Genomic DNA, 11,192 nt, shown 5'->3' with positions numbered 1-11,192 from the left:
GTATATACACAGATCGCAATAACTTCAGCCCATAAGAAGTCTCCACCGAAACTAGTGGATTTGTTGACATAAATTGTTCTGATTACTATTTACGGTTCCGTTTGTTATAAGATACGTTTGAATAACTGGATCATCTGGCTTTTCCCTCTGGTCTGCTGAGTACGCGCACTATTATATAGCAAACGCTATTAAATAAGTTGATTTAAAGAGAATCCGTGCGAGAGCGCAAATCATTTATTGCTTTAATAGAGGACGGATAAATAAGGCCGGCGTAAACCGACTAACAGCGAACATGTGCTACGCTCAGAAAATGTCCAGAGTCGAACGGAAGAGGGCAACAGAAGCAACTAATGAAGTTCCCGCAACGAACCCTAGTGCTTCTTCTAGCGTCGATATAGTTACAGTTATATGCGCTACAGAAACACTATGAACTAAAGCCTAAAAAGTTTTTTGTAGATAATATGATAAAATTGTAAGGTTGGTATTTACCCTAATGAATGTTGCAATCTACTTAACCGGCAGAGGTAGTGATAGAGATGCGCTATGCTTTCTCTTTGCTTGATAATAATTACGCCGCTCAAAGCTGAATGGCCCCGGGCAAGCGAGCATGCAGGCACTTGGTTAGTAAGGGAGATCACTGAAATGGTATGTACGTAGTGTACGTATAATACGGCTTAATTTTAAAGGCTCTAATTAACGGATGGCGCATTTAAAGATTATATAGATTGTCAAAATGCGATGGTAAACCAGAACGAAAAGTGTTACAGTGATGTACTGAAACATCCTAAGCGATTTCTTGACCATTGTTCCCACTAGATTATATGCTATCGTGGGATTCTATTAGGTCAATTTCAGAATAAATTGCTTCTTTGTAAAAAGAAGAAACTCAGACTTAGAGCAGACTTTAAATAGCAACGGGCGTTCTTAAAGCAATCTAGTTCTTCATAGGAATGTTTATACGTGGCCAGAAAAAACAAGGCCCTTAGTTCATAATTGGCTATTGATCAACTTTCCGAACGGCATGAAGACGAATATAGTCTCATTGCTCATCAGAAATAATTATTTTTATTTTACATTGCTCGAACGGTCAAGTCAAGTCCCTGTAATCAAGATGCTGTTTCTAATATTATTGTTGTGCTTGTTGTAAAAACTGCCATATGCTAAGATGTCCCGTGTCTTCTGTAATTCAGTTAGGAAGCATTTAATGGAGATAATTACGCACCATTTCAATATTGTTGTTGTTTCCCCTGTTGTCTGTTCAGCCCGTCGACTTGAAGCCCAGTGAATGTGTATGCCCATTAAGGTGGCACAGGAAAAGGTACGTGAATAATTGAGTATAGATTCCAAAAGAACGGTAACTAACAGAAACAGATATTTTAGCACGGATTCTAATGTAAGATACACGTATTTAGTTTCGCCAAAGACTGTATCTTGCAGAAAAGCCTGTTTACATAAATCCAAGGTAAGGGAACGGTTTCAGCAGCCCTTATAATTAGTTATAGTCACCATCTATATGCTAAAACACGAACATTTGATTGCACTAGACTGCAGCAAAGATTTATGCCGATTGTTATTTTTTTTGTTCAGCTTACTTTGCATTTTCTCATTCCAAAGCGAATTACAATTAAAAGCGACAAGCTCAACTCCAAGTAGTCGAGACTTTCCTAAAATAGAAGGCAATTAAATATTTTTATAAACAAGAGCACTTTTAAAGGCGATAAGACCTATTCTAACGTTGTCGTCCAAAGGAAGAGTACCCGCGTAGTTTGAGGTGTAGCAGAATGGACCGTTACACGCGTCCATCCACGGGGAACTGTGTTCCTTTAGCTGAATTTATCATCAGAACGCTGTCATCGGACCCGACATATTGACTCTTCTCTCTTTTTTAGTGATTATCGGGCCGTGGCATTAAGCTAATCACGTTGACGTTAAAAAATTCCTCGTCCACCGTTTAGATCTATCTAAAACTGTTCGTAAAAATTCTAGTAGTTGCCAACGAGTCTTTACAATTTAGTTGACAACACTTGACTTACCACCAAGTTTCTTACCTAATTTGCTGCACCCCTACATACGTCCGATATGCCTTTGCTAACTACTCACTGATGAAGGTTGCGTATTTGAAGGTTTTTAAAATCAATCATTACAAAGGCCTCATTATATTAATGACTACCGTAGTGCATTGCTTATTGTTATAGGCATAATAAAATATCCAATTGCTCCTGGTTACCATATCTTATTTGTCTTCAACTAGATTTTCAATCTAATCTGGAAGCATCAAACCCAGAATTAAAGTTGTTGCGTAATAATAGTTCAGCGGCAGCTGTTACTGTGTTTTCAGACAGTTCTGTATATGTTAGTTAAGAAAAAATTTAGTTTATGTTAGTCAGTACTTCGACCCATATAAACAAACATCATATTACCAGTCCTCTCGAGCTAGAGCAAGAAATGTTTTTTCTCACACAAGTTCAGAATGACAACGAGTACTCGTTTAAAGATATTTTCGTGTTCCTGCCCGTTGCAGGATCGGTGAGTCTATACTATCCGCATTCTATGCCCAAGCAGCCTGAAGCAAACCCTTCACGACGCAAGTGGAAATCACCGGATCCGTCCACTTACAAATACAGCCACCTTCCTTAAAAAATTCGACGTATGAAGGTTTCACGCATACGGCATTAAGTAAAGGTCGATATTAGTTTTCCAAATTTCCCCTATCAAGCATATAGTTTTTAGTGTCTGCTCGGAATCAAGTGCCGACCGTGCAACTTACTGCATATAACCACGCGCTTGTGTCCGTATATCAGTTTGATATTTACAGAAAATATTGTAAATATCATTGTGTGAAAATATAGTATTTATTATTTTTGATGAATTTTAACTATGGCTTTAATGGTAGTGTTTTTTTACGATTCCGTCATAGAACACCCGTATCGAACTAAGTTATGTCCTATCACGAACGAGCGAAATGGCAAATTAGCTTTTAAAAATGAACGAATGAATTTTTAAACGTTAACAAAGATTGAACGTTGACATTTTTTTCAGAGATATATGTAACCATATTTATACAACGGTGAAATTATATAGCGAATACCTATTCCCATTGGCCATATATCGTCAAAAAATGAATTAGGGTAGGAAGCGAAAATTCAACTGGTTTTTTTTAACGAAGTTTAAATACAATTTTTTTCGCTACCCAAACTTTGTACTGTGAGAGAACGTTTATAATAGATAAGAATGGATGGCAATACTGAACTAAACCTTTGACTTGATTTTTTTGCGGTATGGGCAATCTTCTCTGATGGCTATTACCTGTTTTGATAGGATTTGGGCGTCGTACATTTTTGATTTAACCGACTAGAGGGCGGTTGTTGTTGTTGTCCCAACCGTCACCAACTGTACGAACGCCATTTTTACTAGAGTGACAACGTACTACGAATATCTTCAAATCAGCGTTCATGAAACTGTCAAGTATTTAAGATTTCTCCTAAATTGAACTTCACGTATGGCGGGCGAGTTCCCATTGCTATTAAATCTCTACTCATAGCGAGTATGGCCTTTTCCTGAACGATCTCACGATCGATGAATGCTAAATGGAACGCATCTGGTCTGACTATCGGCTATATTAATACCGTAATTTTATTTTCAAATAGTAAAACTGCCTACGGATCGATTCAATACCTGCTGAAACAATTTATTTTAAGTAAATAATAAAATACGTATACGTTAAAATGTATACGTATATGTACAATAAAATGTACGTATGCGTTCACGAGCCAAATAAATACACTTATTATAAGGGGCGGTATTCGATGACACAGCGTGTTAGCGAACAGATCGGTAAATATTATGTATTCTCGAATGCCCCGTAAGCTACGTTAGCCCCTCATTGTTACCCTTCCTATCAGCGTGTCGTAGGCTAAATAAGTTATTCAGACCAAGTCCGATTAAAAAGGTCATACGATTATTCCTAACTCAAGATGAGATTAGCACTCGTCAATAGTACCTCAATAGCTTTTGTTTGCGGTATCGCGTGAAAGGTCTTCGAAATATTATAAACAAAAAAACAAGGTGAAGACAAGCTTCAACATGGCAATGTAACTTAAATAAGCTGTACTACCCAAATAATTCACTCCGACTGACCCGACGTCAACAATGAGCTAAGTACAAATGTAACCCGTAGGCTACCTACGAGATAGTAGTGATCAAGTATTCCTTACATCGACCTAAAGCACAGAACGGGGAAACGGTCATACTACATATACGCAATACAAGCGGCATTCGAACTTTCACTACGAGGTAACATTTTTAATGTTACGCTAAGTTCGTTCTTGGTTAATCAAAGTTACTAGCCATGTAAAGTTTATCTGTGTTTGGACAAATAGTTACATAGAAACACAGAGGTACATAGAAACTCGAAGGCTCAAAACAAACTACAAAAACATATAGTAACAGATATATCAGATTTGAAAAGTAAAAAGACTAATACCTGTTGCAGTGTTGATGCAAAACGCTATGTAGTCTTAATAATATTACTCTAAGTATCAGGATAATCAAGTAGTTGGTGTAAAATACGAAAGACTCAACAGAAACGTCGTAATGGAACTTCGTTTAATACGACAAATATGCCGCTATCAACCGAATTTCCTTTTGTCCCAATTGTTGCAGCTAGAAAGGCTAGACACCTACGGAGTTTCCTTGAGTTGGTCTAATACGATCTACGGCTTTTATAGATATAACGCAAATTCAGTAGATTTTTGTGTGCGTAAGCGACCAAGGGCGACCACATAAAGATGGAAGTTTTCTGAGGAGGCAAAGAACTTTATTGTGAAATACTTGGATAGCATTACTAGCGCAGAGCATGGCGCTTGCAAGAGAGCCCTTATTAAATTGTCGAATTGCGTGGCCATTTGTAACAATTAGACATTAGTGTTCCCAACAACTGATTCCATACGGCAACACTTGAAATGGTAACGTATCGTGCGAGAAGCTCTGCATGAACAGCTTTCATAGGAAGACATCGAACGTTAAATTCAGTAGTTTCGAGAGATCAGTACGGCTGATTATGACATGCGACATGGCAAACTTGACATGTTTTCTTTTCGATAATTTTTAAACCAATCAGATATATTATTGGTTTATCAGCACAACTTGTATCGCCTGCTGCACAAAGACTACCCTTCAAAAACCTGTTGAGCGAGCCACTTACTCGAATTATATCTCTCAAAATTTACAGTAGTCCTTAAGTGAAGATTTCAAAGCAACTTAATATGCGTTGTGAGACAAGCTGTGTAAAGGTCTTCTACAACTACCCCGTATTGCGAACTTGCTGCTATACATGGTGAGATAGTAGAGCTCTTTATCGTTTTTAATGGTTACAAGTTCCTAAATTCAAAGCAAGCAAACGTGCGATAAAATGACAAAGCAGAAAAAAACTAGAAGGAAGAATAGGGAACAGCTAGCAAATGATCCAATATGTTTTAACATTATTATTTCGAACTGGTATAACAGAAGATCTACAGTTGTATATAGACGCGTCGATAAACTTGAACAGGCAGCTCTGTGGCACGCGCTACATCTTATCTAAATATGTGATTTTCGAGCACGGAGCGCTGGTAGAATCTTGAAGGTTCAGAAGCGGGGCCAACACTCCGACAAACAGCATAAATGACACTAGTTTGCAAGTAAGGTTCGTTGAGTAAAAGTCAAAACGTGGTCTGATTATAAGTACACTATATTTTCAAAGGTTTTTATGGACCATCTTTTGGGATATTGTGCCCAGTTCACTCAAGACAGGTGCAAGAATCACTTTCTGTTCTTTTCCTACAAGCGCGATGTAGAGTTAGTTAAATACAGCCAGCCGGAATATCCAAACAGCGAATTATTCAAAAATGTATGACTCGTTTGTTGCTTCGTGATGGAACGTGGCTTGCTGAGGATAAAGTATTCATTTCGGTAGTCTATTTTGCACCATAGAAATTAGTTTATGTAGAGCGCAAGAATACTTGATCTGATATGAACGTTGTTCCAGGTGTATTCAGTGTTTCCGTGATGGTACAATGGCGGTATATGCTTGCCTAGTAAACTTTGCGACTTGTAGGGTAGCCGTAGGTACCTTTCGCATCGAGTTAGGATCCGGCTACCTGGAACATGTTAGCGGTACTACCAGTTAGTTTTTTACGGGTTTAGTCAGCCTGAGTTGAAATCAGCGATTTCATGAACGACGTGAGTATAGCCTCCGAGAACTAAACCTTGATTGAACTATTTTTAGCTCAGATTGTCAGCTCCAGCAATAATCATTCATCACTGCGCAAGTCGATAAGGAACTGCGCCAACCCAAATCATAAATCTGAGGAATACTTTGTAGATGATGATGGTGGTTATGACCTTATGGGCGCTGACGTGGATCTGACGGACGGGCGGCAAATAAATATTGATATGTTTTGGCGAAAAACATCTTCTGCACCAGTTTGTGTGTTTCAGAGCACTCGATACGGTCACAAAATTTCAAGAGTACATTTAAATAATCATCAGCCGCATAAATTGAACACATCTGCGTCGAAGGGGATAGCATCTTTAATTTGTCACAAAGTGGACATTGAACTTTTTTTTTGTATAAAAAAAAGAGCATTGATGGACGCTATCCGGATAGCGTTTCAACAGTTCTTTCTAGCATATTAAATATTTAACTCCGGGTCAGCCATTTCCATCATATAATTTAAATTTTTGTCCCCGAAAAACAAAGCTGCTTGCTTGAAAAACAAAGCTTGATAGATTCCTGATATAACCTGTATGGTTAAGTATAACCTAACATCATAATATTTTAAGCACCAACTTTTACTGATTTCACAAATATAGGTAGCGGTGAATCCAAAGATGCTGCGACTTGGGCTTGCTGGAAAATGTACAGCTTTTTTTATAACGAAGTCGAAAGACTAAATAGTTTCGACTATGTAGGTGTATTTACATAATATTTCAGTACAAGGCATGTCGATATGTCGGGAAATGTTACTGATCCGCTCGCGGGGCCAATTTCGGGGCATGCAATGCGTCTGTTGTTACTGAAAGCAGGGCATAAGTTCACAAAAGGTGTACATAGGGCGCGGATCTCATACGTATGTGTTTGGAAAAGCAAAATTCCCTGCCTTTTGTATATATATATATATATATATACAGTATACGAAGAAGTAGACACCTTCATAAATTTGATATTTTAAAACAAATAACTCTTATAATATAATAATAATAATAATCTAGAACATAACAAACGCTTCAAGCTATATTTAATAATAGTGTAGTTACTTTTGCTTATTTAAGTACAAGGATAAACATGTGTCTGCTTCATTGCCAGTGTTTCTTGCTTTAAGCGTAAGGAATAAATACTTTTATGAGGCAATGTTCATGGGTATGGAATTTCAATATAAACAAAAGTTCATTTTTTTATTTGTTAATATCGATTTATTTACGACAGGACTTCGTTTCATACAAAGGACAGAACAAGCTTGACAGAATTCTCGGATTGGTATCCAGGGTATACGGTATTTCTATTAAATTTGTCGAATCTGAATTAAAGCTTTCACATATTTTCTCAAAAATGTACATTTTCCCAGTGTTTTTTATTTCAAATCTTGTTATCTGTTTTTTTTTACGCATATTGCGTACCCTGGACCGGGTTTTTCGGGGGAATCTGCTGAGCACTCGAAAGTTCTGTCGATTTAGATACAATAATATAATCGATAAGTCGAATAGTACTTCTAAGTGAAGGATAAGCCAAAAAACAGTCTATCTAGTGTCCTCGGTGTAGGAAAAACGCGAACCTTCACGTTTTTACTCTTACGTTAACCTAGTTAATCTTTACCGTACATGGAAACAATTTTCATCAAATCTCCTTTTAAAAATCACCTACCAAATTCGATTTATTTAGTATGATTTGATATCATAACGCTGCACAGATCAGCGTTGACTTTACCAGTTACTTTATGAGCACAATGCTTTAAATAATGAATTGTTTTCTGTGTTATCTTATAGGTTCTGCCCTTTACGTAAACCCAAAGGTCAAAATCGAGAAGACAAATGACACAGGACTGGAATGGCTATTTAATGTCACAGCCGCAGATTGAGATTAGCCGGCCTCGGATAATAATGGTTTTAAGCTGACTGATCCTTTTTTCACGCAGTATCACAATTGACCCTATCTTGCTGCAGCCAGAACGTTTTTTGCATCCAGTGCCTTTATGTTGGTCCATAAAAAAAGCTTACAATAGCTGACGATAGAGTCTGCCACTAACTGGTGCCAGCGTTCCATTATTTCTTTTGAAATAAACGACCTAATGACATGTTTGATCTTCAAACCACATCACTCAGATCTTTGCGAACGAACTGGTTGTTTGAAATCTACACTTGGCTTTATTATAACAAATTGTGCAATAAAGAAAAATCGCTAAAGCATGTCTTGCGTATGTTAGCGCCTCATTTGGTTGATTGATCGTAGCGCTAACATGTGATTAGCAAATAAATGACGCTCCTGGATCTTTAATTGTTGAGTCAGCTGTACGGCTAAAGAGACGGCTTTCGTTTTAGATCGGTCGCTGGTTGTTACTCAGTAAGCCAAGTTGTTGAGTATGACGTCGTGCTAAGGTTGTTGGATCGGCATCCATATTCCTTTATACTTTAACGATGTTGACTTGTTCGGCCAATGGTAATCTTCCCGAGATAAGCCGGATGTCTTCAATGTTTGCCTCGCCAACGAGAAGTCTCTTTCGTATAATCAATAACACTTATGGACTCTCGTCTCAATTGTAAATTTTCAAGAGGAATAAATAAAGCGTCACTCCAAGCCGTGGCTTTTCATCCATTTATTTAATAGTGCGCTAGATTTTGTTTGTTTATGCGAGTGGGGTAAGGTCGGGTTTATATTTTTAGCCTGCCCATGTAACTGAGAAGCGTAGTGACTAGGAGTGTGTGCACTTGGTACTGGCTTTGTCCTATCATCTCTTTCGAGTACATGGACATGATATATTCGTGTCTGTATAAATGGTCAATTATTTCAATATTAATGTCTATATCATTAAATCCGTATATCGTATAATCAGTATTTAAGTATCGGCTCGCAGGTCTTGAGAATCTGGTCGGTTTTGAGGATGAATTGTTCTTTGTCATAGTAAATCAACTCCTATGCTTTCTTAACGGCCATGTAGAATTTATTCTTTTACAACTGTTCTATGTGAGCCCCGTCTGGGATACATATATTGATAGTGCACTTTTTGGGCGCCAGCGACCCAATTCACTGGTAATGCAATGATGACCGGCTTAAATACGTCATGGGTATAGAGAGCGATTATCATCTCCTGTCCAAGCATTATTCCATTACGAGCCGGTTTTGGAAATACAGCTGTTTATCAGCATGTATCACCAATTAGACACGGCCAACTTCGCTCGTTCAATCGATCATAATCTCGAACGAATTTTAAGCATTACAAGTGCGACCACCGGCATTATAGATACGGAAACCTTATACGTAGCTAAAAAAATCTCGTTTGCATGCATCGCGTAATTACTGTGCACGTAAAAATATTCTACAAAGAATCGTAGCTTTGTCGTGCCAAATTTTCCAACAGCAGACTAATTTTGGTTATCGAAAATAGCCTGATATATCGGTTGTTTGTAACTTATTGCCGTATTCAACATCTGTCTGCGAAACATGACGCAAGGATAGGCTAACGGTAGGGTCAAGCTTAGGTCTATAATTGAGACATGTGGTGTAGGTATAGAAATAATAGGGAGTGAAGGAGTAATTAAAGGAAAAAAATTACAGTTAATAAACACGTAAGCTTAGAGTTCGAAAAGCATCTGTTTCAGTCAAGCTTATTTTTTTCTTTTAGTTCGACCTTTGCTGTACTTCTACTTCTCTATATTCCATATCAACCCGTTATATTTTATATGCTTTTCTGAGTTAATTACCATATTCTCATTTAAGCTCTTAAGTTCAGCTGAATAGTTTACTTGACAAACGACCGGTTAATGCCTCAACTTGTGTGCGCCTCAGTGAACCCCCAGCCTCGCGCCCCTCTACGCTCGCTACAAGTAACGCCACTGGACAGATCTCACATTAATACGTGCATTGCATGTTAAATTTTTACGCGATGATGCGCCGCTTTCGAAAAAAGGTCTTACTGTGATACACACTTTATACGAGCACTGGGCATTTGAAGCAGTGACCCTCTCGATTTTGCCACCTGGGCATACGTTCCTAGGTGGCTGTGCGACCGGGATACATTGGCGCATTTACTGTGGTGGAAAGAACAACGACATTAAGTGCTTCAAGGCTTCGAAGGGCCTTATGTCTCTTTTTTAAACCCTCATGGCCTGCGTTGAGGCTGATCCTGATGATGGTCGTATTGCTCTGCTCGCATACTGGCTGTTAACTCCATATTCTTTTAGTTTTATTTGCTGCGCAAACATGACTTAGAATCCTCTCGATATTAGCCGATCTAACCCCAAATTGTCCCATGTAAATTAGTTGATCGAGTTTGGTTTATCGATGCTGGACATTATTTCCAATATTATTTCATTTATTATAAGATTTCATAAGTTATTGGTATTTCACTGTATTACATATTGCTTTGCTATGCTATGCATTGTTGAAATACAGGGACGTTGAAGAGTTCAACTATTGCATTTGAAGATCGAAGTTTTACTGTTTAAGGTCAAGTGTTAATCAAACTGGAGTTTCAGTAGAGTTACAAGAAAGAGTTATAATAGACCTAACCCTATTATCTTCCAGTAGCTGCCTAATATTTTTAGATAATTCAAAGCTCCAACTCCTCTTCTACCGAAACCTATATTTATATACATTTAATACGTTGGATCCTTGTTAGGAGAATATAGCGATAACCGTAGATTGATTTAATGAGGTTAAACGCGTATCTATAAAATTCATTTGCTAATGTTAATTAGCAGCGATTTAGTATTATAATTTCGTTTCAGAAACGTTAATTATATATCGGTGGAAAAACATTTCGTACAGAACACATATATAGGTAAACCTAGTATTTTTTAAAGAGGAAGAATAGACGTATACGGATCGAATTATTGGTATTACTAGTAATATCCTAGAGTGAACGGGAGCTTGTCCATATGTACTGACCACCTCTGTCATCTGTATGGGCAGGCCTGGCTCTCCAACATCTCTGGAAGTT

General features: G+C 37.8%; 1 long non-coding RNA gene across 1 annotated transcript; it reads left to right on the top strand.

Moving 5' to 3' along the window:
• Positions 1-537: 537 nt before the first annotated feature.
• LOC111254549 (uncharacterized) lies at positions 538-8,830 on the top strand. The gene is made up of 4 exons (XR_002675077.2): positions 538-645; positions 1,263-1,318; positions 2,522-2,682; positions 8,023-8,830. It is a non-coding gene; the product is annotated as an uncharacterized LOC111254549 (long non-coding RNA).
• Positions 8,831-11,192: the final 2,362 nt, after the last annotated feature.

This window comes from Varroa destructor, unplaced genomic scaffold, assembly GCF_002443255.2.
Source record: "Varroa destructor unplaced genomic scaffold, Vdes_3.0 BEIS01000001.1, whole genome shotgun sequence".
NCBI lineage: Eukaryota > Metazoa > Arthropoda > Arachnida > Mesostigmata > Varroidae > Varroa > Varroa destructor.
The sequence above is the reverse complement of the archived record's forward strand: the minus strand, read 5'-3'. Positions and strand labels throughout refer to the sequence as shown.